At 43.9% G+C, this 23236-nt stretch overlaps 1 long non-coding RNA gene across 1 annotated transcript in view; it reads right to left on the reverse strand.

The window, feature by feature from the left end:
- LOC127410420 (uncharacterized) overlaps positions 1-22805 on the reverse strand; it is a 28585-nt gene extending 5780 nt beyond the window's left edge. The window contains exons 1-2 of the long non-coding RNA XR_007892118.1: positions 22576-22805; positions 1824-2044 (exon numbers count right to left, since the gene is read on the reverse strand). This is a non-coding gene — a long non-coding RNA (uncharacterized LOC127410420). The remainder of the gene's footprint in view (positions 1-1823; positions 2045-22575) is intronic.
- Positions 22806-23236: the final 431 nt, after the last annotated feature.

The raw sequence follows: 23236 nt of genomic DNA on the forward strand, positions 1-23236 counted from the left end.
TTCTCTTGGCCTAAAAGGGATTAAAAATAGGTTGGTATGTACTGTACTTAGCATGATGATCTAACCTCTGCAGTCCTACCTGAGCCTCTCTGTCTAGCAGACCCTGTAAGACTAAACCATCTCTCCTGGCAGGGGCCATTTTGGTTTGGCTGGCACAGACCTTTGTACAAACAGGAAACTGGTCTGCAGCTGTAAATCTGACTGTTGCCACAGTGACTAGGTTGTGACCCTTGACACTGACATTGGATAGGCCATACAGAAGCTCAGTGTGGGGTGAGAAAGGCAGGGCGATCAGCCAGGTAATCCATTGACTGTCTGTGATATCATTCACATCACCCAGTATTTGATTGGCTGAAAAATAAATAGAGGGCTAATGCATTAGATTTCAGTACTTTGGCAGACATTTGATTGGCACTTGTGCTTAGGTTGAGAATGGACTAAGACTTTCAAGTGATGTTAGATTTGAGTGCTGCTTAGCTCTATAAGCAGTTGATATCAAATTGACTGTGCACCAGTTTCACTGTCCTTACACTTGATCAACTGGCATATACTAATGATTAATAAAATAAATTAAGTTGGACCAACATAAGAAAATTAATTAAATTAAATATTAGTTAATTTAGTTTGACAAACCTAATAAAATTGAGTTAAAACTAATGTAGTAATTGATTTGATCTAATACACCTAAATTATGTTGGCTGAATGAAATTTGAATTAAAGAAATTAAATATCTTGTAAAAACTTTCCCAAATTTGATAAAGTAAGGATAATGACACGCCGACCCTGCACATCAATATAATGATGCTTGCTTTTAACACCTGCTCCATAACATCAAGTGTGAAATGTTGGTCTAGTCCTAATTCCAGTTAGCAATGATGATGACCTTCATATTATTCAGTGTTATTTGTCTCAAAACACGCTCCAAAGTGATTTGTAAAAACAAATGTCTCATGGTTTATATCTTTTAGCACTCATTGAAGAATTTAGGAAGTGACGATGACAGACAGAGTCATATAATTCCTCTGAGTAATGCTTCTGGCAGATCATTTAAACTAATCTGCATGTCAAATTGTGCCGTTTTCTAACAGAGTGCACTATTGTGAGTGTCATCACTTTGGAATTCCAAATGTGAAGTAATAAAATCGGGGTTCTGTGAGCTAACTCATTTTGATTCACTTTTCACTCTTGCCAAAGTTTTAGACGAGAAGTACATTGCTTAACTCTAACTTGGTATTTAGTTCATGCTGTTCCAACATGTTGTATTTTGCTTAATTATAGATAATAGTAAATACATATATATATATATATATATATATATATATATATATATATATATATATATATATATATATATATCAGTGTTGGGAGGGTTACTTTTGAAATGTATTCCACTACAAATTACAGAATACATGGTGTAAAATGTAATTTGTAACGTATTTCGTTAGATTACTCAAGGTCAGTAACGTATTCTAAATACTTTGGATTATTTCTTCAGCACTGGTAGATTTTTTCATTTCCTTTGACTATAAAAACTCTGCCAGTACAGTAAGACAATATACACATGTTAAAAATACATTCTCTGAAAAACCTAAATATCTTATGCAGTCAAATTGATCTTATTTTAAAGATTTTTAGATATTTTTACAGGAAAACAATACAAAAATTATAATCAAGAATACTTTTTATTTGCCCTAATATCAAAGGTCTTACTATAAAAAAATAATTATGATCTAACGTGAATTTTCTTGATAAAAAAAAAATATGATCGTTCTGTAACGATTAAGACAATGTATTTACATGCATTCTATTAGTATGCAGGGTACCTTTAAGACGCTGAACATGGCTGTGTCTCATTTGGAAGGCTGCATCCTACGCATTTGTCAGCCACATACATCATCGAGGCTGTCTCGTTTCAGAAAAGCGAGTAGGACACTTCGAATGCAGCCTTCGAATGCGACCTTCTTTCACGGGAATTCGGAGGATGCATGAGGTGTATCCTTTGTGGGCATTCACAGCCCACAATTCTTTGCTTCAATGGATATGTCTAAAAAAAAAAAAAATAACAATGCCAATTTGCCCGTAAATATGATGTTCAAACGCAAGTAATGTTAATTCCCAAGTTGAAGTACCTCAGTAGATGGGTGCAGAGTATATAATATGTATTATTATATTAATATATAATTAAAATAAAGTATTAGAACAAAAGTACACATGTAAAATCTATTTTCTTTTCTCTTTACATCTTTATAACTCTCCTAAAATGTACCTCATACATTACCTTCTAAAGGGACTTTGTTACCGTCTCACTCAAAGCGTTAGCGCTTGTTAAAGAGTGGCGTGCTGTCATAGCAACCATGTTACCTTCTGTTTCCGTTTGTCCAATGAAAGCCGTCTCGTTTAAACGAGATTTGTTTAAAGGAGGACGCTCGGTATACTGCAGCCTTCAAAGGACGCATCCTACCTAGCACGCAGCCTTCGAAACGAGACACAGCCCATCTCATTTGCATATGCGTGTGATTAGAGAGCTACTACTCAGTCTGTGTGCAGGTGCAGCAGGATGATGACCGATCTACTCTCCCTGACCTTTATTATACTTTTATGTTTTGTGATGCTAATGGTTTGTTAATTTTCTCATGTATGAGAAGAGGGTGCAGCCTTTGTATCTGCCATTAAATGTGGAATACAGACTTTTGCTGATTTGTCGGACTAAACCATTTATCTCCGGGGAAAAGCATTACAGTTCCTGGTAACTTGTGCATGTGAAATGGCTAGAAATAGCATTTTAGCTTAGCGTAAAGCTGACAATTTACACAAGGTTTATTTATATTTCTGCTGCTCCAAACTTACTTCAAACTTACTTCTCTGTCTGCTCGTATGAATGTTTTCCATCTGAAAGGACTAAATATTAAATTAAACAAATGACAATAAAATGCAAAGTAATCTCTTCAGTAATCAAAATATATTTGAATGTAACTGTATTCTAAATACCAATGATTTAAATTGTAACTGTAGTGGAATACAGTTACTTATATTTTGTATCTTAAATACGTATTCCCATTACATGTTTTTCGTTACTCCCCAACCCTGTATATATATATATATATATATATATATATATATATATTAGTTATTGTACTTAGACCCTACAACATTTCACTTGTTTTGTATTACCATTTGAAACCAGCTGTATCCTTTTATTATAAAAGGCTTACTTAAATCACATTTTCCCACTTTAGGCTCATAGTATCAGGGCTGTATATTCACTCACCATAGACATTGGGGGAAACCATAGTGGGCCACACCCACTCCTAATTCAGATTGTAGGCAAACAATTATTAGGTTTTCAACTATTACCCCCAATCCTAAATATATGGTTACAGCCTTGTAAATTACCAGTACTAACCATAACTCGAACCATAAAGTGTTACGTTATTTCAACTCCATCACATTAAGTTATAATTTCAATAGGTACGTAATGAAATTCTAGGAAAATTACAGTTTTGTGTGCCTTATTATAAATCACAAATTGTAATTAGGGAAAAATAGCCCATGAAATTTGTCTTTCAAAACCTATTTATTGTAACTAGGCCTACTATTCAACCAAGCTACATTCACAATGTTTCAGGTTTAAATGTTTTGGGGTTGAAGGTCAGTGAAAAAAATGGCTTTAACTTGTCATCACATCACATTATTCACATTGTTCATTTTTATACTTTGTGCCAAGAATGAATTTCTGTGATATTTTTCCCCATAACATATTGAGCTTGATGAGGCCAATACAAGTGCAAACATAATAGTGAAAAACTGAATAAGATTGTGAGAAAAACTTGTTTGAACCATGAACAATGCATTATTTATGCATTAAATTTTTATTTAAAATAGGGAAGGGGGCATAAAGCATTTTAGACTATAAAACTACATAGTAAAATAATGTTTTATTATTATTATTATCAATAAAAACAAAAGCATGTGTATATTTTTATTCTATATAACCCATTCCAATGAAAACGAATAAATATATTACAGTATTTATTTATTTTTTTACTGCTTTACAAATTGACTAAGTTCAGTATATGTGATTTTTCATGTTAGTTATAGCAAGTCATGGGTACACACACACAAACACATACACACAAATGAGCCTTGTAGCCGTAAGATGGGACTCATAATCATTACCCATGAAGTGTCTGCAGAGGTTTGGTACAGAGATGACAGTGTGTTTTCTAGGATGTAGCTCAAAATAGTCTAATTTCTAAAAAGGGTCAAGTGAGACAACACCAAATTGAGTTGTCAAAGAAAGCTACTTTTGTTTGAGTGCACAGAGCTTCTTTTATATCTTCCCTCTCATCCTATTACGCCCTTCTTCCTGTCCTCATTTAGCAGCACCCCTTGAGTACCCAAACAGCTAAAGTTCAGAGGTCACGGTCTTATGGCTGAGTAATGTGTGAATTGTATCATCTCTAGATAGCTTTGTATGAGGAAAAAGTCAAAATTTTTAACTTATTCACTCATAATCTGTGTTTAAAGGGATAGTTCACCCAACCATGAAAATTCTCAAAATGTACTCACCCTCATGACATCTAAGAAGTGTATGAATTTCTTTCTTCTGCAGAACGCAAATATTTTTAGAAGAATATATCAGCTCTATTTGTCCTAACAATGCAAGTGAATGGCGACGAGACCTTAGAAGGTCCCAAAAAATCACATAAAGGCCACATAAACGTAATAAATAAGACTCCAGTTGTTAAATCCATATCTTCAGAAGTGTTATGATACGTGTGTGAGAGAAACGTCTCGGTTACTGTCGTAACCTCCGTTCCCTGATGGAGGGAAAGAGACGTTGTGTCAATGTAGTGACACTAGGGGTCGCCCTTGGGAGCCCCAAACACCTCAGATCTTTGAGAAAAGGCCAGTGAGAATTGGCGAGTGGAATTTGCATGCCACTCCCCTGGACATACGGGTATAAAAGGAGCTGGCTCGCAACCACTCATTCAGGTTTTGTGCTGAGGAGCCGAAACAGGGTCCCGGCCATTTCAGCGGGTAGTACAGCATTCTGGCAGGGGGGACACAATGTCTCATTCCCTCCATCAGGGAACGGAGGTTACGACAGTAACCGAGACATTCCCCTTCTGTCACTCACTCGACGTTGTGTCGATGTAGTGACACTAGGGGTCCCTATACGAAATGCCACAACTAGCTGAACTGTGTTACATGGACTGCCGGTGCAGGTGCAAGCAAGCTGCTGCATGCGTAGTAGCAGGTGCACCGGTCTGCACGTAGCCTCCCCCAATGGCCCAAAAAACGTTGTATAGTTTCCCACATCCCTAGGGAGGGGAAGAGACGTATCTAGTATGGAAGCAGGTCGCGCCAGCCATGGCCTTTTCTCTCTATGTTTTCTCTCAACAGATTATTCAGTTATTCGGCTGGGGCCATTTTAATGCTCAATACATGCACCGGGGAAGGTGTTATTTTCCTATCCTATTCTTTCAGGGGGAAAAGACCCCGCGGAGACCACATCCTGCCCGGAGGGGAGGTAACATGTGGCAAGCACATCATGTGGGCTCAGAGCCGCACATGGAAGAGGCGCGGTGGTAGGTCCTGCCTGAAAGGGGAGGAGCTCTACAAACATGGCAACCAGGACAGAGAGGGCTCTGTCGAAGGGAGATGCAGGTCTGCCGACAGGGAGACTGTACTGCGGGAAATACATCACAGGGGGTTACCGGAGTAACCTGCACCTGTAGAGCATCTACCTCAGAAGGGCATATTAGCACACGTACTGGTTCCGGCTGTGAATTCCTCCACTGAATTTGCAAGCCACAGGGCTAGGGAGGAAGGACATCCAGGGTTCACGGGTTCGTGAACTCGCATGGGGAAAAAACCGCACATCTTTGCTTCTTTGGAGGGGAAAGGCGCTATACGCAAGCGATACACCCGGCCAGCTGTCTGTATTCCCGAACTTACCTGTTCGTACCTGACAGAACACGGGACGAAACTGGCTCAACCCGGAGATTGTAAAATCTCGCGACGGTATTGGGTGTCGCCCAGCCCGCTGCCCTGCAGATATCTGCTAGAGAGGTGCCATAGGCCAGTGCCCACGAGGATGCCAGACTCCTTGTGGAGTGTGCTCGTATTCCTGAAGGGGCGGGCATGGCCCGGGCCTGGTATGCCATAGCGATGGCATCCACGATCTAGTGGGCAAGCCTCTGTTTGGAGACAGCGTTCCCTTTCCGCTGTCCGCCAAAGCAGACAAATTCTCTGGCACCTCTCAGAAACCTGATAATCAGGTTGTGCTTCACTAAGGGCTTACCGTCGACTGTATCGTGGTGTGCCGCTATGGCGGCCACATACACCTTCAAGGTGGAGGGGGACAGCCGTTCCTCCAGCCTCTCCTGCAGGAAGGAAAGCAATGACCTGACTGTGCATCACTGAGGGTCTTCAGCTCGGGAAGAACACCAATTCACGAACCGACCCCACTTCAGGGTATAAACCTGCCTCGTGGAGGGAGCTCTGGCCTGAGTGATCGTGTCTACCACTGCTGGTGGTAGGCCACTTAGGTCTTCCGCGTCCCATCCAAGGGCCAGACGTGGAGGTTCCAGAGGTCTGGGCGCAGGTGCCAGATGGTGCCCCATCCCTGGGAAAGAAGGTCCTTCCTCAGGGGAATTCACCAGGGAGGGGCTGTAGCGAGGAGCGTGAGGTCTGAGAACCAAGTCTGGGTGGGCCAATATGGGGCCACGAGGGTGACCTGCTCCTCGTCCTCCCTGATCTTGCACAGGGTCTGTGCAAGTAGACTCACTGGGGGAATGCATACTTGCGCAGCCCCCGGGACCAGCTGTGTGCCAGTGCATCTGGGTTGAGGGGGGCCCCCGTCGGAGAATACTAGAGCGGGCAGTGGGAGGTTTCTCGGGAGGCAAATAGGTCTACTTGTGCTTTGCTGAACCGACTCCAAATCAGCTGGACCACCTGGGGGTGGAGTCTCCACTCTCCCCTGAGCGTCACCTGCCGTGACAGCATGTCCGCTGTGGCGTTGAGGTTGCCCAGGATGTGAGTGGCCTGCAGCGACCTCAGTCGCCGCTGACTCCATAGGAGGAGACGGCGGGCGAATTGCGACATGTAACGTGAGCGTAAGCCACCTTGGCAATTTATATACGCCACTGTCGCTGTGTTGTCCATCCGGACCAACACATACTTGCCCTGGATCAACGACAAAAGCCTCCGCAGGGTGAGCAATACTGCCAGCAACTCGAGGCAGTGATGTGCCAACACAGTCGCGGTCCTGTCCAGGAGCCAGCGGCTGTGTGCCCATTGTACACGGCGCCCCAGCCTCGCTTGGAGGCTTCTGTTGTAATGACGACAAGCCTGGACACTTTCTGTAGGGGAACTCCTGCCCATAGAAATGCAAGGTCTGTCCAAGGGCTGAACAAGTAGCGGCAGATCGGCATGATGGCCATGCGATGTGTGCCGTGGCGCCATGCCCATCTTGGGTCTTGAGTCTGAAGCCAGTGCTGAAGCGGTCTCATATGCATCAACCCTAGTGGCGTGACTGGTGCCGAGGATGCCATATGCCCCAGGAGCCTCTGAAAGTGTTTCAGTGGAACCGCTGTTCTCTGCTTGAACGACTTCAGGCAGTTGAGCACCGACCGTACGTGCTTGCTCGTGAGGCACGCTATCATCGAGACTGAGTCTAACTCCATGCCAAGAAAAGAGATGCTCTGAACCAGGAAGAGCTTGCTCTTTTCCCAGTTGACCCGAAGCCCTAGCCGGCTGAGGTTCCTGAGCATGAGGTCCCTGTGTGCACATAGCAACTCTCGAGAGTGAGCTAGAATCAGCCAGTCATCGAGGTAGTTGAGTATGCGGACACCCACTTCCCTTAACGGGGCAAGAGCTGCCTCTGCGACTCATGAAGATGCGAGAGGACAGGGACAGGCCGAAGGGGAGGACCTTGTACTGATACACCCGGCTGTCGAAATCAAACCATAGGAAGGGTCTGTGTTGAGCTAAAATCGAGAAAGTATGCGTTCTTCAGTTATACCGCCATGAACAAATCTTGATGCCGGACACACGCCAAAATGTGCTTTGGCAACAGCATCTTGAACAAGAGTCTGTGCAAGGCCTGGTTAAGAACTCGCGGGTCCAAGGTTGGCCGCAACCCACCACCTTTCTTCAGTATGATGAAGTAAGGGCTGTAAAACCCTTTCTTCATCTCGGCTGGAGGGACAGGCTCTATCGCGCCCTTGTGCAGAAGGGTCGCGATCTCTGCACGCAAGGTGGCGGCATTCTCGCCCCTCACTGAAGTGAAGTGGATGCCGCTGAACCGGGGCGGGCGCCTGACGAACTGAATCGCGTAGCCGAGTTGGATGTTCCTGGCCAACCACCGCGATGGGTTGGAGAGCGCTAGCCACGCGTCCAAGCTCCGGGCGAGGGACACTAAGGGGATGATCGTGTTTAATGTACCTGTGCGTGGGGCCTCGCAGTGGGAGGGAGCAGGGGATCCCCTCGCTTTGTCTCGAACTCGTGTCTGCGCTGAGGGGACCCTCGAAGCACTTACCTTGCTCCATGTACCCGGCGTCAGAGGGGTCGGCAATGGGGGAGGAGGGACTTTTTGACCGTTCTCATAGTCCGTCTCAACCATCTGGCCGTGGGTGTGAGTGTGGTGCGGTTGCCGTGATAACGGTGGTCGTAAACACTGGCTATGTGACCCAGGGAGTGAGGAAACTGCTCTTTTGAGAATGTGGGTACCGCAGCCCGTTCGAGGTGTGGTGAAAGTAAAAGAAAAGGAAACCAAGGATTTACCTCTCGGCCCTCCACCGGGGGATGGAGTGGTCTGGATACCAGCTCCGGGTTTGCAGCAGACATCTCACTCCCTGGGTCGTCTGTCTCAGGGGTGCTTAGGAGCCTTCCGGGTCCTTGTGCCAGCCTGTGAGGCAGGGGGCATCAGCTTCCTGTGGGGGGCTCTACGCTGGGGCCGAGAACTGGGCTCGGGCTGAGGTGGAGCCGCCTGGGCTTTCGCTGCTGCAGGGTGATGCCCTCGGTGAGCAGACTGGATACGGGATCTTGAGCCGCGCCAGGGCGAGATGTGTTGTATAGCCTCCGTCTGCTTCCTCACCGCCGAGAACTGCTGGGCGAAGTCCTCAATGGTGTCGCCGAATAGGCCGATCTGGGAGATGGGGGTGTTGAGAAAGCGAACCTTGTCCGCGTCCCTCATCTCAACCAGATTCAGCCACAGTTGGCGTTCCTGGACCGCGAGGGTGGACATCGCCTGCCCGAGTGCTCGCGCCGTGACCTTCGTCACCCAGAGGGGGAGGTCGTTCGCCAAGCACAGCTCCTGCATCACATTGGGATCAGGACTACACATGTGCAGTTCCTTTAGTGCCTTGGCCTGGTGTACTTGCAGAAGGGCCATGGCATGCAGGGCAGAGGCGGCCTGACCAGCGGCATTATAGGCTTTGGCTGTCAGAGACGACCTTGTCCTACTGGCCTTTGAAGGGAGTGCCGGGCGATCCCGCCAGGTGGCTGCACTTTGCGGGCACAGGTGCACCGCAACTGCCTTATCGACCTGAGGGACCTCTGTATACCCATCGGCCGCCCCGCCATCGAGGGTAGTGAGAGCGGATAAGCTGGGTGGTCGGTTTCAGGCAGAAAAAGGTGCCCTTCATGACCTCGTCAGCTCGTTGTGCACTTCCGGGAGGAAAGGGACCAGGGTGGGGGGGGCATGGCTGTGAGCGGCGCCCCGAACCCAGGAACCAATCATCTAACCACAAGGGCTCTGGGGAGGGTGGAAGGTTCCACTCCAACCATACACATGCGGCGGCCCGGGCAAGCATGGAGGTCATCTCGCCATCAGCCTATGACTGGGCGGGCCGACCCGAAGGTGGCAGCCCACTCGAGTCCTCTGCATCTGACATCGCCAGTACGCCCTCCGATGCAGCGATCGAGCACTCATCCCGCTCCAGAGCTCCAAAAGGGACACTAAGCTGGCCCTGGGGCAAGCTGGTCTCCTCTCGGAACTCGCCGGGGGCAAATAAGCGTGCTGGGGAATGGGAGGTCTGCGGGGATTTACCCGGCGGAGCTGCACCCATTGAAGCCCCCAAATCACCTCCAGCGCCAGTCGGGCTGGCCACGTACCTGGAGGTAAAAGGCGAGGCACGGGGGGCGGCTTGAGTGGCTTTCCCCCGGAAGAAGGAAAGCCGCGACCGCAACGTTGCCATGGTCATATTCTCGCAATGAGGACATGAACCATCCACGTCCGTGGCTGTCGGAAGCAGAGAGATAGTGACCGCATCCAGGAATCACAAAAAGACAGAAAGGCATCTTTATAAAGATGCGTCTTTAAAAAGACGTTCAACATCAATGTGTGTGCTCTAATAGAGAAAATATACTCTTTAGCAGGAATATACACTCGTCGTGCAGAAGGAGAGAAAGCCGCTGGAAATGCGCCGTATATTCAAAAGCATACGCTTCTTAAGAGGTGAATGGAACAGCAGTAGTATTCAGCTCGCTGATAGTACAACCGCTCAGCTCCGAAGAAAAAAGCTGAATGAGTGGTTGCGAGCCAGCTCCTTTTATACCCGTATGTCTGGGGGAGTGACATGCAAATTCCACTCGCCAATTCTCATCGGCCTTTTCTCAAAGATCTGAGGTGTTTGGGGCTCCCAAGGGTGACCCCTAGTGTCACTACATCGACACAACGTCGAGTGAGTGACAGAAGGGGAACAATATTTAAGTCCTTTGTTTAACATAAATCTCCACTTTCACATTCACAGTCTTTCACATTAATATGTTTCTCACCCACAACTATCATATCCCTTCTGAAGGGATGACCAGTCATATGGAGTCATATGGATTACTTTTATGTTTCATTTATGTGATTTTTGCAGCTTGAAAGATCTGATCCCCATTCACTTACACTGTAAGGACCAATAGAGCTGAGATATTCTTCTAAAAATCTTAATTTGCGTTCTGCAGAAGAAAGAAAGTCATTCACAGCTGTGATGGCATGAGGGTGAGTAAATGATATTGAGGGTGAGTAAATGAAATAATTTTTGTTATTGGGTGAACTATCCCTTTAAGAAATTAAACCTTTAGATGCATCACAGATTTTGTTTGTTTTGGAAAATATTTCTCCTTTACCCAGCAGCTGGAATAATTTCCACTATCGGGCCAAATAAGGGCGTGCTAGTGCGTGCCAGGGCCAGTTGCGTTCCCGCTGTCACTTTCTGGGCTAATTAGTGCCACCTCTGGGCTTTCTTGAGGCAACGGCCAATGGCCTTTGGCCCGCCGATTACCCTTAGGCCAAACAAGGCCAATTGTGGATTGAGGCGGGTCAGTGTCAAAGGCAGAGTGTCACCGAGTCAGGTCAGATGTATCAGCACCAAAATAAAAAAACTTGCAAGTTGTGTATCCAGTGCACAACGGTACAAGTTTGTGAAAAAATAAAAAACTTGTGGACACAGTACAAATCCGTTAAATGGACAATGGACAAAGCGTTGCCCAAAGAAAGAACTTTCCATGGTTTGAGATCATGGACGGTGAGCTTGGATATCATTCCGCTGTTATTGGAGAGACCACTCGGGACACCATGGCAGTTGCAGTCGGTGCTTTTTCAATGCTAACTTATCTTGCTAGCTAGCTAATGTTTACAAACGATATAAACTCGATATTCTAGATAACTAGATAACATGATACTTGAGCTTGAGCTTCCCATTTGTTTATGAAATGGGCCGGGTATGTGACGTTGGCAGCAGGACCGCATATTAAAGGTGGGTTTTAGTGCAACGCTCCGGGCTATTGGCCAAATGATGGGAATGCAGATCCCTAGCCCTTGCTCACACTGGCCTGATAGTGGAAAAGTGGCTATTGTGAAAGTACACGTTATACCAAAATCCCTCACCTAGATTCTCAAATACATATGATGTGGGTGCTTGAGCATGTGTGTGTTTGGCATATGAGTTATTATTATATCACCAAATTCATAAATAATTTCTAACGAGGTTTGACTAGATATCCTGTATGTGTTTAGTTGAAGAAAGCACAGGATTTACAGAGTGGCAGGGATCAAAACCAATGTTATAGGGCCAAAATTGGGCAAAATAAGAGTCTAAACCAGTCTTAACCACTAAGAAAATGTTAATTTATTCATTTGATAAAATGTGTTGGTACTAGGTTACATAAGTCATATGAGTCATTGGTCTTGTATATGGGGGTGAGTATCAAAAATTCATAATATTTTCCTATAATATTCATGAATCGTGACCTCTGTGTGCTGTCTTTGGGTAAATAAAGCCATCAGCTCTGAACACAGATGTGCAGGTGGGAAATGTTCCTCCCATGCTTGCCTAGAGCATCAGAACAGCAGTTTGAAACTGAAAATATTTTAAAGGCAACTGAAGGAGAAATAATCATCCATCCAATATTATGGGCACTTTCTTAGAGGAGTCTGTGAAGAGAGTCAAAGTGAAATGGCAAAAAAATAACAATATTCACCAGAGGGATTATTGGATCCAAGAGACTGACATATTTAACCTAAAGTGCAGTTTAATGGTAATGTCCACACTGTGTGTTCTAACACTTAGCTTTCAAATTGATCATGATTGGAGATTGGCTGTACTTGTGTTTGTGAGAGTTTCTCGGAATACAGAAGTCACCGTAAACTGAGGTTACATAAACTATTTTTGTCGATGTAGTGTAATTTATGGGAGGAATGAAACAGAATGAAGGATTTTCACATTCCACATCACATATCCAAAATAAGATCTTTTGCTTTGTCACTCTGTTAAGCTTAATTTAACAATGTATCCAAGTGTGGTAGTGGGGGTGTGGTCAAGCGCCGGCTTGTGAATGGAGAGTGAGATGAGAATGGTAAGGATCATCACATGTCAGTGATACAGCTGTTGTCTCTTACATGGAGTTAAAAGCAAGCCAGACACCAGTAGAGGAGGAGAGAGACCTGCACACACATCCGCTTAGCCTGTGTGGCATGAGAGTGTTGCGAGAGAGTGTTTTTGTTTTAATGAATAAATAAACATACCATTTGAGTTGAAGTTCACCATTCCCGATTCCTCCTTTCTCACCCCAAGAACCCGATTCTTTTACACTGGTGCCGAAACCCGGGAAAAAGGAGGAAGAGTATCGCCATGGAGTCCTCCCTGTTGGGTGAAGTCATCCGTGCCCTTGTGGAGATTCAGGAAACTCACCTCCAAGCCCTGCTGGCTCAGGAACAGCGATTCCAGGAACTCCTCCAGGCCCAAGTGGAGGACCAGTGGGCGTGGCGGAGCTTGGTGGCCCAGGATCGATCTTCAGCCGTGGCTCAATGGCTGGCCGAAGTCTCAATGGGTACTTCGTTTGATGCTGCTGCTCTCCGGTGAGTCACAACTCAGCTTCCAGTGGAAACTCATCTGGCCTATGAGGACCTGAAGTAGGCCATCCTTCAGTGGGTTGGATGTACACCGGAACAACACCACCAGCAGTTCCATTCCCTGAGGCTGGAGGATGTCGGCCGCCCGTTTGTGTATGCTCAGCTGCTCCATGATGCCTGCCGGAGGTGGGTTCTGGCCCAGGAGGGTCGCGATGTCGGAGGTGTGATAGATCTTGATGGTACTGGAGCAACTCACCGCCCATTTGCTGAGGAGAACTGCGGAGTGGGTCCAGTGCCATCGCCTGGCGTCACTGGATGACACCATCCAGCTGGCGGGGGACCATTTGGCGGCCTTTCCGGGGGCCAGCGAACCCCCATCTTCATCTCTCTCTTTCCCTCTGCCCCCTCCTTCTACACCTTCTGTTTCCTCCCATCCAACCCCTCTGTGACGAGGAAGAGGGCATCAGCGCTGAGTCAACTAATCAGCAGGAGAGAAAGATAAAGGGGAGCCAGAGACACCAGTTCAGCAGAGAGAGAGACACACATGGACACTGTGTGTGTGCGTCTATGTGTTTTATGTTGTTTTAAGATAATTTCTGTCATTAAAGTTTACGTTGACTGTTCTGCCAGTTTCCCCCTCCTCCTTGCCATCCTTTACCCCATTACACCCTCCTCCCCGGAGACGGGGAGTTCCCCCTCCGAAACTGGCTCCCCAGTTGCAGAATCTGCACTGCCTGCCGGTTCATCCTGTCCTTCCTCACTCTCACTCACAGGTCAACAGATCCGCCGCTGTGGGTGTGGGTGTGGAGTCTGGGCCGGTTTGCTGGTGCTGCGGGGAGCCTGAACATTTCCAGGACCAATAACCGCCGATGGAGGTGGGGACCGTGGCCTGTAACAAAGAGTCTCGTGTAGGATTTGTGCGCTGGCTGGGGAGGTGGAGCCAGGGCCATCTATGTCAGCTCCATGTCAGGATGATGTAAGGGAGGGGGAAGTCTAGACTTCCCCAGCCCTTAGAGGATTCCCTACCAGGGATTTCCCTCTGGAGCAGACACGAGACGAGTCCCTTAGGCACGCCTTCGACCAAGTGAAAGTGATTGATGGTCAGCGTCTTCAGCCAGACATCGCACTCTCATATCCATATTTCTCTATTATAAATGATCGGTTGTATTGAGTGATGCAGGACGCTCAGACAAAAGAGCATACAACCCAGTTGTTGATACTAAAGAGCCGTCGGGAAATGTTATTCCAGATGGCGGTTCACTTAGGGGGAGAAAAAACACTAAACTGTCTAATGGCCCGTTTTTATTGGCCGGGCATTCATGGGGATGTTCGCAGGTGGTGCGCGACATGCCGTGAATGTCAGCTAGTGAATCCACTGGCCATCAAAAGAGCACCACTGCACCCACTCCCTTTGATCGAGGTCCCCTTCGAAAGAATTGGTATGGACCTCGTCAGGCCATTAGAGCAGACAGCATGTGGACATCGCTTTGTGTTGGTTCTGCTGGACTACGTAACGTGATATCCAGAAGCAGTGCCTTTGCGCAACATTTCAGCACGAAGTGTTGTGGAGGCACTCTTCAGAATTATCTCCCAAGTGGGGATTCCAAAAGAAATCCTCACTGATCAGGGCACTACTTTCATGAACACTACGCGAGCTGTGTGAATTACTGGGCATTAAATCGATTTGGACAAGCATGTACACACCCGCAAATGGACGGCTTGGTTGAATGGTTTAATCAAACCCTGAAAAACATGATTCAGAAGTTCATGCACGTAGATGCTCGGAATTGGGATAAGTGGCTTGAACCCTTGTTATCCGCAGTTCGAGAGGTACCGCAAGCCTCCACAGGGTTCTCCCCATTTAAATTATTGTATGGGCATAAGTTTTACGGAGTCTTAGATGTCATGAGGGAAAACTGAGAGGAGGGACCTTCAAACAGCAAAAAGGACATTCAGTAAGTTTTTGACCTGAGAGCAAAACTCCACACACTGGGGCAATTAACACAGGAGAATTTGCTACAGGCTCAAGAACGTCAGTCCCAGCTGCATAACAGGGGAGCTCAGCTACGGGAATTCACAGGGAGATAAAGTCCTTGTAATACTACCCGCATCGAGCTCTAAATTACTTTCAAAGTGGCAAGGGCCCTTTGAGGTCGCACAGCGAGTCGGGGAAATCGATTATGAGGTTAAACAAACAGATGGGGTGGAGCACAGCAAATTTACCACCTCAACCTCTTAAAACCGTGGAGGGAGGCGGTCCCTGTGTCTTTGGCAAAGGTGGTTCCAGAGAGGGAGGAGCTCGGGCCAGAGGTGAATGTAAAAGCCAATCGAGGCACCCCACTTGCGGAGACCACCTCTCACCGTCGCAAATCACGGACATGGCCCGGTTGCAAAAGAATTCTCGAACGTGTTCTTGCACCTTCCCGGTCGTACGAACCTCATAGAACACCATATCGAAACAAACCCAGGGGTAGGGGTATGCAGTTGTCCCTGCCGATTACCCGAACACAAAAAAGGTGGCTCGGGAAGAATTAAAGGTCATGCTCGATATGAGGGTAATAGAAGAGTCCAACAGTGACGGGGCCAGCCTGGTGGTGCTGTTCCGAAGAGCGATGGCTCGGTCTGGTTCTGTGTAGATTATAGAAATGTCAATGCAGTGTCTAAATTTGACGTGTATACAATGCCTCGTATTGATGAACTCCTCAATCAGTTGGGCGCAGCTCATTTTTATTCGACAATGGATTTGACAAAGGGATATTGGCAGATCCCTTTAACACCAATGTCCCATGAGAAAACAGCCTTCTCCACACCGTTTGTCTTACACCAATTTGTGACCCTTCCATTTGGTTTGTTTGGGGCCCGGCTAAGTTTCAGCGCCTTACGTACCGAGTTCTCAGACCGCACTCCACGTACGCCGCTGCCTATCTGTATGACATCATTATATATAGTAATGATTAGCAGCGGCACATGCAGCATCTGAGGGTGGTTCTGAAGTCGCCTGATTTCTCTCTCCCTTTTGTTTTACAGACCGACGTGTCGGACAGGGGATTGGGAGACGTGTTGTCCCAGCAGGTTGAGGGGGAGGAGCGCCCGGTGCTGTACATCAGTCGGAAGCTCTCGGCAAGAGAGGCGAGATATAGCACCATTGAGAAGGAGTGTCTGGCTATCAAGTGGGCAGTCCTCACCCTTCGGTGCTACCTCCTGGGATGTGCTTTCACCCTCTGTTTGGACCACGCCCTGCTCCAGTGGCTCCATCACATGAAGGATACCAATGCGTGGATCACCCATTGGTATCTGGCTCTTCAGCCGTTTAAGTTCGAGGTGATCCACAGGCCGGGGGTGCAGATGGCTGTTGCGGACTTCCTCTCTAGGAATGAGGGGAGTACTGGGCAGGCCGGATGGCTCCCTGGCCTGAGTCGGGCGGTGGGGGGATGTGGTAGTGGGGGCATGGTCGAGTGCCGGCTTGTGAATGGAGAGCGAGATCGGGAGATGAGAATGGTAAGGATCATCACCTGTCAATGATTGTCTCTAACAGCTCTTTGTCATTGCAGTGAGAGTGGAGACAGAGTTAAAAGCGACCCAGATGCCAGTAGAGGAGGAGAGAGACCCGCACACACACCCGTTGAGCCTGTGTGGCATGAGAGTGTTGCGAGAGAGTGTTTTGTTCTAATTAATAAACATTCCATTTGAGTTGAAGTTCACCATTCCCGATTCCTCCTTTCTCATCCCAAGAACCCAATTATTTTACACCAAGTAATTTAATTATTTATGGAACCCATCGTGTTGTAAACCCCCTTACCACTCCTGCCAAAAAAAAAAAAAAAAGAGCCTGCAAATTCAAATAAATAGACAAAAGCAAAATCAGCATGTATTTATCAGACCTGTTGAAGGTGGTCTTGGAGATTTTAGAGAGTGAATACATTAGCTTTGGATTTTTACTGCACTGCTGTGTGGCTCAGATGACTCAGGTGGTCTCAGACAGGCCATGGGGTGATTTAAAAGCCAAGTTTCCTGGAAGTGTCTACTACTAACAGCAGGAATGGAACAGCAGCCATTGTGAGGTTTGCATCGCCAACAGGAGACAACATAATCCAGTTAAAGATGTGGAATAAAACATGGAACAATGAAAATTACAGAGCCAGGAGAGAGAGACAGATAAGGGGGATAAAGAGAGAAAGAGGGGAGATTTGGGAATCTTACAGCAATTACACAATTTACAGTTACAGTTAAAGGTCTGTTGATACTGCTCAAATTGCTTGCAGAACAGAACTGGCTCTATGTGAATGCCATGATGTCAGTCATTAAATGAGAGCTGGTGATTAAAGGAACTGCTGATTAAGCAGACCCCACCCAGAGAGAAGCAGAAGGGCCAATACCCCTGTTGAGCTGGAGGGATGAGGAACCAGGGAATAAGACAGCTCCCAGAGCCATAATTTTTTGAAACTGCATAATGCAGTTTTCTGGGGAATGTGTTAAATCTGGTTCTGAGCTCAGAAGATGACAGTGTGCAGCTGTGGACCAGAACATTTTATTTGAAATACATTTATTTGGTGCTGTCTGTGATAGTCACACATCAAAACAAAACATTTATTCTTGTGCAGTACGTTGCCCTATAGATTTCATTGTACATTACTGTAAACACAATATACAATGTTTTTTACAAACTATAATTTATAAGGCAGGAAGCGCTTTTTAAAAGCTAATAACATTTTAATTATTGATTTATTTTTTACACAAACATATCGATTTGCTTCAGAAGACATTCATTGATCAACTGGAGTCATGTGGATTACTTTATTGCTGCCTAAAAATGACTTTTGGACTGGCAAAGTGCTGGCACCCGTGTACTTCCATTATAAGGACCTGACAGAGCTCTATCTTCTTCTAAAAATCTCAATTTGTGTTCTGTCATACACATCTGGGATGGCAACAGGGTAAGTGAATAATGAGATAATTTTCATTTTTGGGTGAACTATTCCTTTAACTATCACTAAAACACAGAATGAGATGTTTTTGTTTGCAAGCGCTGTTCATGTGAAGTTTAAAGCGGAACTGGCGTTGATGCCCTGACACAAATTATGAATCACGGCTTCAAGAATGCAGTAGTAAAGCGAATAGCCACAGTCTATTGGCAGATTAATATTGTGGGGGATGAGAGTTTAAGAGATTTAATGCCCATTGCAATGAATATGCAAACTATGTGGGGATTATTTCTTTCAATTAGTCAAACTCTCACTTAGACTTTGGGAGATGTTTAATGTTACTTGAATTGGTGATATTTTAGTGCATTTCTATCTTTATACTGTGGAAGGCTTTGTTTGGAAAATGTTAATAAAGCATTATATTGCTACATATTCTTTTGTTTTCTAAGATGGAAATAAATGCATTTTGACAGGAAAAGAAGTATATATATTGACAAATTTCAGCACTTTCAAAATCTGTGATTAATCGTGATTAACTACGAAAAATTATGCGATAAATTACGATAAAAAAATGTAATTGTCTGACAGCACAAGTAATTATACATTAAACACACTAAAATCATTTTTAAGGGGCATGCATTTAAACAGAGCACAACTTTACTGGAGCACTTCATTGTGGCTTGTAAAATCTTGCCTGCTGCTATGATTTATTCTGTATCATAGCAAGTATTTTTGCAGTGGGGCCTCTGCGCTAACAAAAGCCAGATCTGAGTCCTCACAATGAAGCGGGTCCCCTTATCCTGTGATCGTTTGTCCAAAGGTGACATAAGGGGTTGGAGCACAGCCAAAGTTCCTGATGTAAGTGCAGTGAGTGTGTGTGTGTGTGTGTGTGTGTGTGTGTGTGTGTGTGTGTGTGTGTGTGTGTGTTGTGTGTGTGTGTTGTGTGTGTGTGTGTGTGTGTGTGTGTGTGTGTCTCAGGGTGATTGCAGAGCAGATCCCCAAAGGCTAGCTTTATTTTTCACTTTGTCATTTAAGCCAATGTTAATATCAAGCAGAAATAGGGAGAGTTAAAGGTGTGCTCTCTCAGCTGGGACTTTCTAAAGGACTTCTGTCATCATACGATCATTGAGTGGGTCAGATTTTCCTGCAAAAATAAACACAGATGCACACTGGCAAACACACTCACACAGGGCTCTTTTAGAAAGCATTCATCAATCTTCTCAACAGGTCTCCATATACGGGTGTCAGTGAAAACTCAAGATCATCTATCAGTACAGTGACATACCATTGTACCAGAAAAAAAAGTCTAAAGCCACATTCACACTAATCCGATTTTTAATGTCATCGTTTTCCAGAGTATGCGGTTATGGAGAGCTTTTTTGAAAGTCTCAATTTTCGGTAGAGGAAAATGGTGTTCTAGTGTGGATGAGTGGTGTCAACATGTAGCTTCAGAAATGTAATGTACCCTAATTACTAAATTACTGACAAGCGGCATTCCTTCATCTGACATTTTTGCATCAGCCAATCAGCGTTTCCATGACATAATTTTCCTGCAGCTCCTTAGTCACATGGCATTTACACCTTAGATGACTGGCTATTTTTATTTTGTATTTTGTCTAGAAATGAGTATCAATAAGCAAAGTTGGCAGTATACATGTTGTGTACTTCGAGGGCTGCATGCACAAACCAAGCAATTGCCTTTTAAGATAAATAGGAATTAAACATTAGGCCTGTCGCGATAATTAAATAATCGTCTGATCATGGTTATTTGATCTATCCATGATTATTTTGCTCTTCAAATTCAAATCACATTTAACTGTCCAAATAAGGGAATTTCCAGCGAATATATAAATGCCATTAATGCCATGTTTTTGTGTCTCATTTTATGGCGTTATGTGAGGTGAGCACTCCAAATGAACTTCACCTGTCTCACTGACTAAAACCCCGGTCCGAACTCTGATCCGCTCCTGAAGAGCGCATGAAGATGAACCACTTCTGAAGCACCCTGATGCATGTGCCGTCAGCTGTAGGCATGTAATGATCAGGGTTGGAGAGTAACGAAATACAAGTAATGAGAATACGTATTTAAAATACAAAATATAAGTAACTGTATTCCATTACAGTTACAATTTAAATCATTGGTATTTAGAATACAGTCACATTCAAAAAGTATTTTGATTACTGAAGAGATTACTTTGAATTTTATTGTCATTTGTTTCATTTAATATTTAGTCCTTTCAGATGGAAAACATTTACACATATAAATGATGCCATCCAAAGTGCATTTGAACAACGGTGAAACACTTTCTTATGAAATGTCACATTTATACGAGCAGACAGAGAAGTAAGTTTGAAGTAAGATTGGAGCACAAGAAATAGAAATAAACCTTGTGTAAACTGTCAGCTTTACGCTAAGCTAAAATGCTATTTCTAGCCATTTTACATGCACATGTTACCAGGCACAATCATATTTTTTTATCAAGAAAATTCTCATTGGATCATAATTTCTTTTTTCTAGTAAGACCTTTGATATTAGGGCAAAAATCGTATTCTTGATGATAATTTTTTTATTGTTTTCCTGTAAAAATATCTAAAAATCCTTAAAACAAGATCAATTTGATTCATCTTGTTTTAGAAACAACACTGCATAAAATATTTAGGTTTTTCAGAGAATGTATTTTAACATGTGTATTTTGTCTTACTGTACTGGCAGAGTTTTTGTAGTAAAAACAAGTGAAAAAATCTACCAGTGCTGAAAAGTAATCCAAAGTATTTAGAATACGTTACTGACCTTGAGTAATCTAATGAAATACATTACAAATTACATTTTACAGCATGTATTCTGTAATCTGTAGTGGAATACATTTCAAAAGTAACCCTTCCAACCATGGTAACAATACACAAATTTCATGATATGATATTATAAGATGCAGAAACCTCACGATACAATACGATATCATAATAAAAAAATTAAAAAAGGCGCCCACATTTTTTGGATTAAATTTATTCAAGAATTCTACATAAATGTATTTTAAATCTTAAGTGACACAACAGTGTCTGACACTGGCAACATAAATCAGAGCTCTATAATAAAGTAACTTAAAGAACAGCACTGCATTTGTCAGCATATTGCTATGAGAAAAACATACACAATTTCCATGTTTTGTCTATATTCATGTCATTTTAATTTGAATAGCACTTTTCACAACACACATCGTTTCAAAGCAGCTTTGTAGAAAATCATGCCTTAGTCTTAAAGCCCTCAGTGAGCAAGCTAAAGGTGATGAAATACAATATGATATTTGTTTACAACCCTAGTCTACAGAGGTTTGCAGCAAACTAAATGATTTTAACCCTCTGGAGCCTGAGACGTTTTTTTGGATCCTGGAGATGTTTTGACATGCCCTGACATTTGTGCTTATTTCAGCTACATATATAATATTAATGGCAAAAGTCTCATTGTACTGTATTCAGCACAAATTGTGTTACAATAATATGTGAGCAACGTGTGTACTCGTTTGTATTTCTGAGAAAAACAACTTTAAACTTGGTTAGTAAAAATAAAAATAAAAATAAGCACATTGATATAGGGCCATTTTTCACAAGACTTTGAGTGCTGAATTTTGTAGACTAGAGCCTTTGCTACAACATGTTGTGAAAACCATCCTGTCCATTCATTCACATAAAATACTAAATTGATTTAACTTTTGTGCAAGGGAATGTCAATGGTCATGAATAATGATGTATTTCACACTAAGGGTGATAATGGCCCACCCCCTAATGGGGCTCAATGTGGAATGCCACTGTGAGAAGACTGAAGAAAGAATGTTTTATTTTTTTAAAACATAGTTCACAATATAATTTATATAACTATTACTTACAATATAAAATGTTTTTTTTTTTTCTTTTTCGTGAAATAGTGTAAATACTAGGGAAATAGATAAATGGCATAATGTTTCAAATATTGCAAATATGTTTGAGACAGAAAGATGCATTTAGAGTAACAAATGCTTGTTAGAGTAACAAATGAGTAATGCTTGTTCAAAAGAGAACTTTAGAAAAGGGAGCGCCCTTTCTTGTTAATTTCAATTTAACATTTCATTACCTCTGAAGTATTCTATAAACAAATAAACCTCCATTGTGATTGGAAATAATACATAGTATAGAATAAAAAAATATGCTATTTAGTTTTTTTGGGAGAAAATTGAATCAAAGGAGCATTTACCCTGCAGAGCCTTTTGCCCCATTATACCCTATTATCACACAGTACGTAAACAATGAATAGATGAAAAAATGACTTACTCATCAGAAATTGTATCCTATGCTGGATCAAGTCAATATTTAAAATGCAAGCATTTCTCATCAGAGTCGCAATCTTTTTCTGAGGAAAATTAGAATTCTTCCTCACTGTTCAGAATCATCTGGAGAGCTTTGTTGGAGCAGAGTGATGTTTCTCTTAAACCAGAAGAAGACATAAGAGGCCGAGGATGAAGGGCTCCAAAGAGTGGCTTTTATTAGAGCTCAAGCAAGCACCGGTTGATATACAAATGAAGAGAGATATGCAAAAAAACAGCTACTTGTATTTTATACCCTCTAAATGGGTCACGGGTGTGACCACACAAGTCATGAGATGTCTGTTTGCACATACACACACACACGATTTGTCACACATCAGCACTTCTTGCAGAAACATGTTTCCACACCTCACTTATCTAAGGCAAACACACACAGAGAATGCCATGAAAAGGTCAATGCATGGAATGACAGCAAAGTAATAAGAAAACATGTATCAATATATTGATTATAGATCTCACAGCTTCCTCACGTGAGTAGCGTGCCATCATCCAAATGCAATGAAAAATCAATGAATCCGATAAAGCTTGATGCCACTTTTGTAGCATTGATGCCATATTCATGAGGATCATCCCAGATCATTACTGTATGAATAGTGCATTCTGCTAAT

The sequence above is a fragment of the Myxocyprinus asiaticus genome, chromosome 19 (genome assembly GCF_019703515.2).
Source record: "Myxocyprinus asiaticus isolate MX2 ecotype Aquarium Trade chromosome 19, UBuf_Myxa_2, whole genome shotgun sequence".
Lineage (NCBI taxonomy): Eukaryota > Metazoa > Chordata > Actinopteri > Cypriniformes > Catostomidae > Myxocyprinus > Myxocyprinus asiaticus.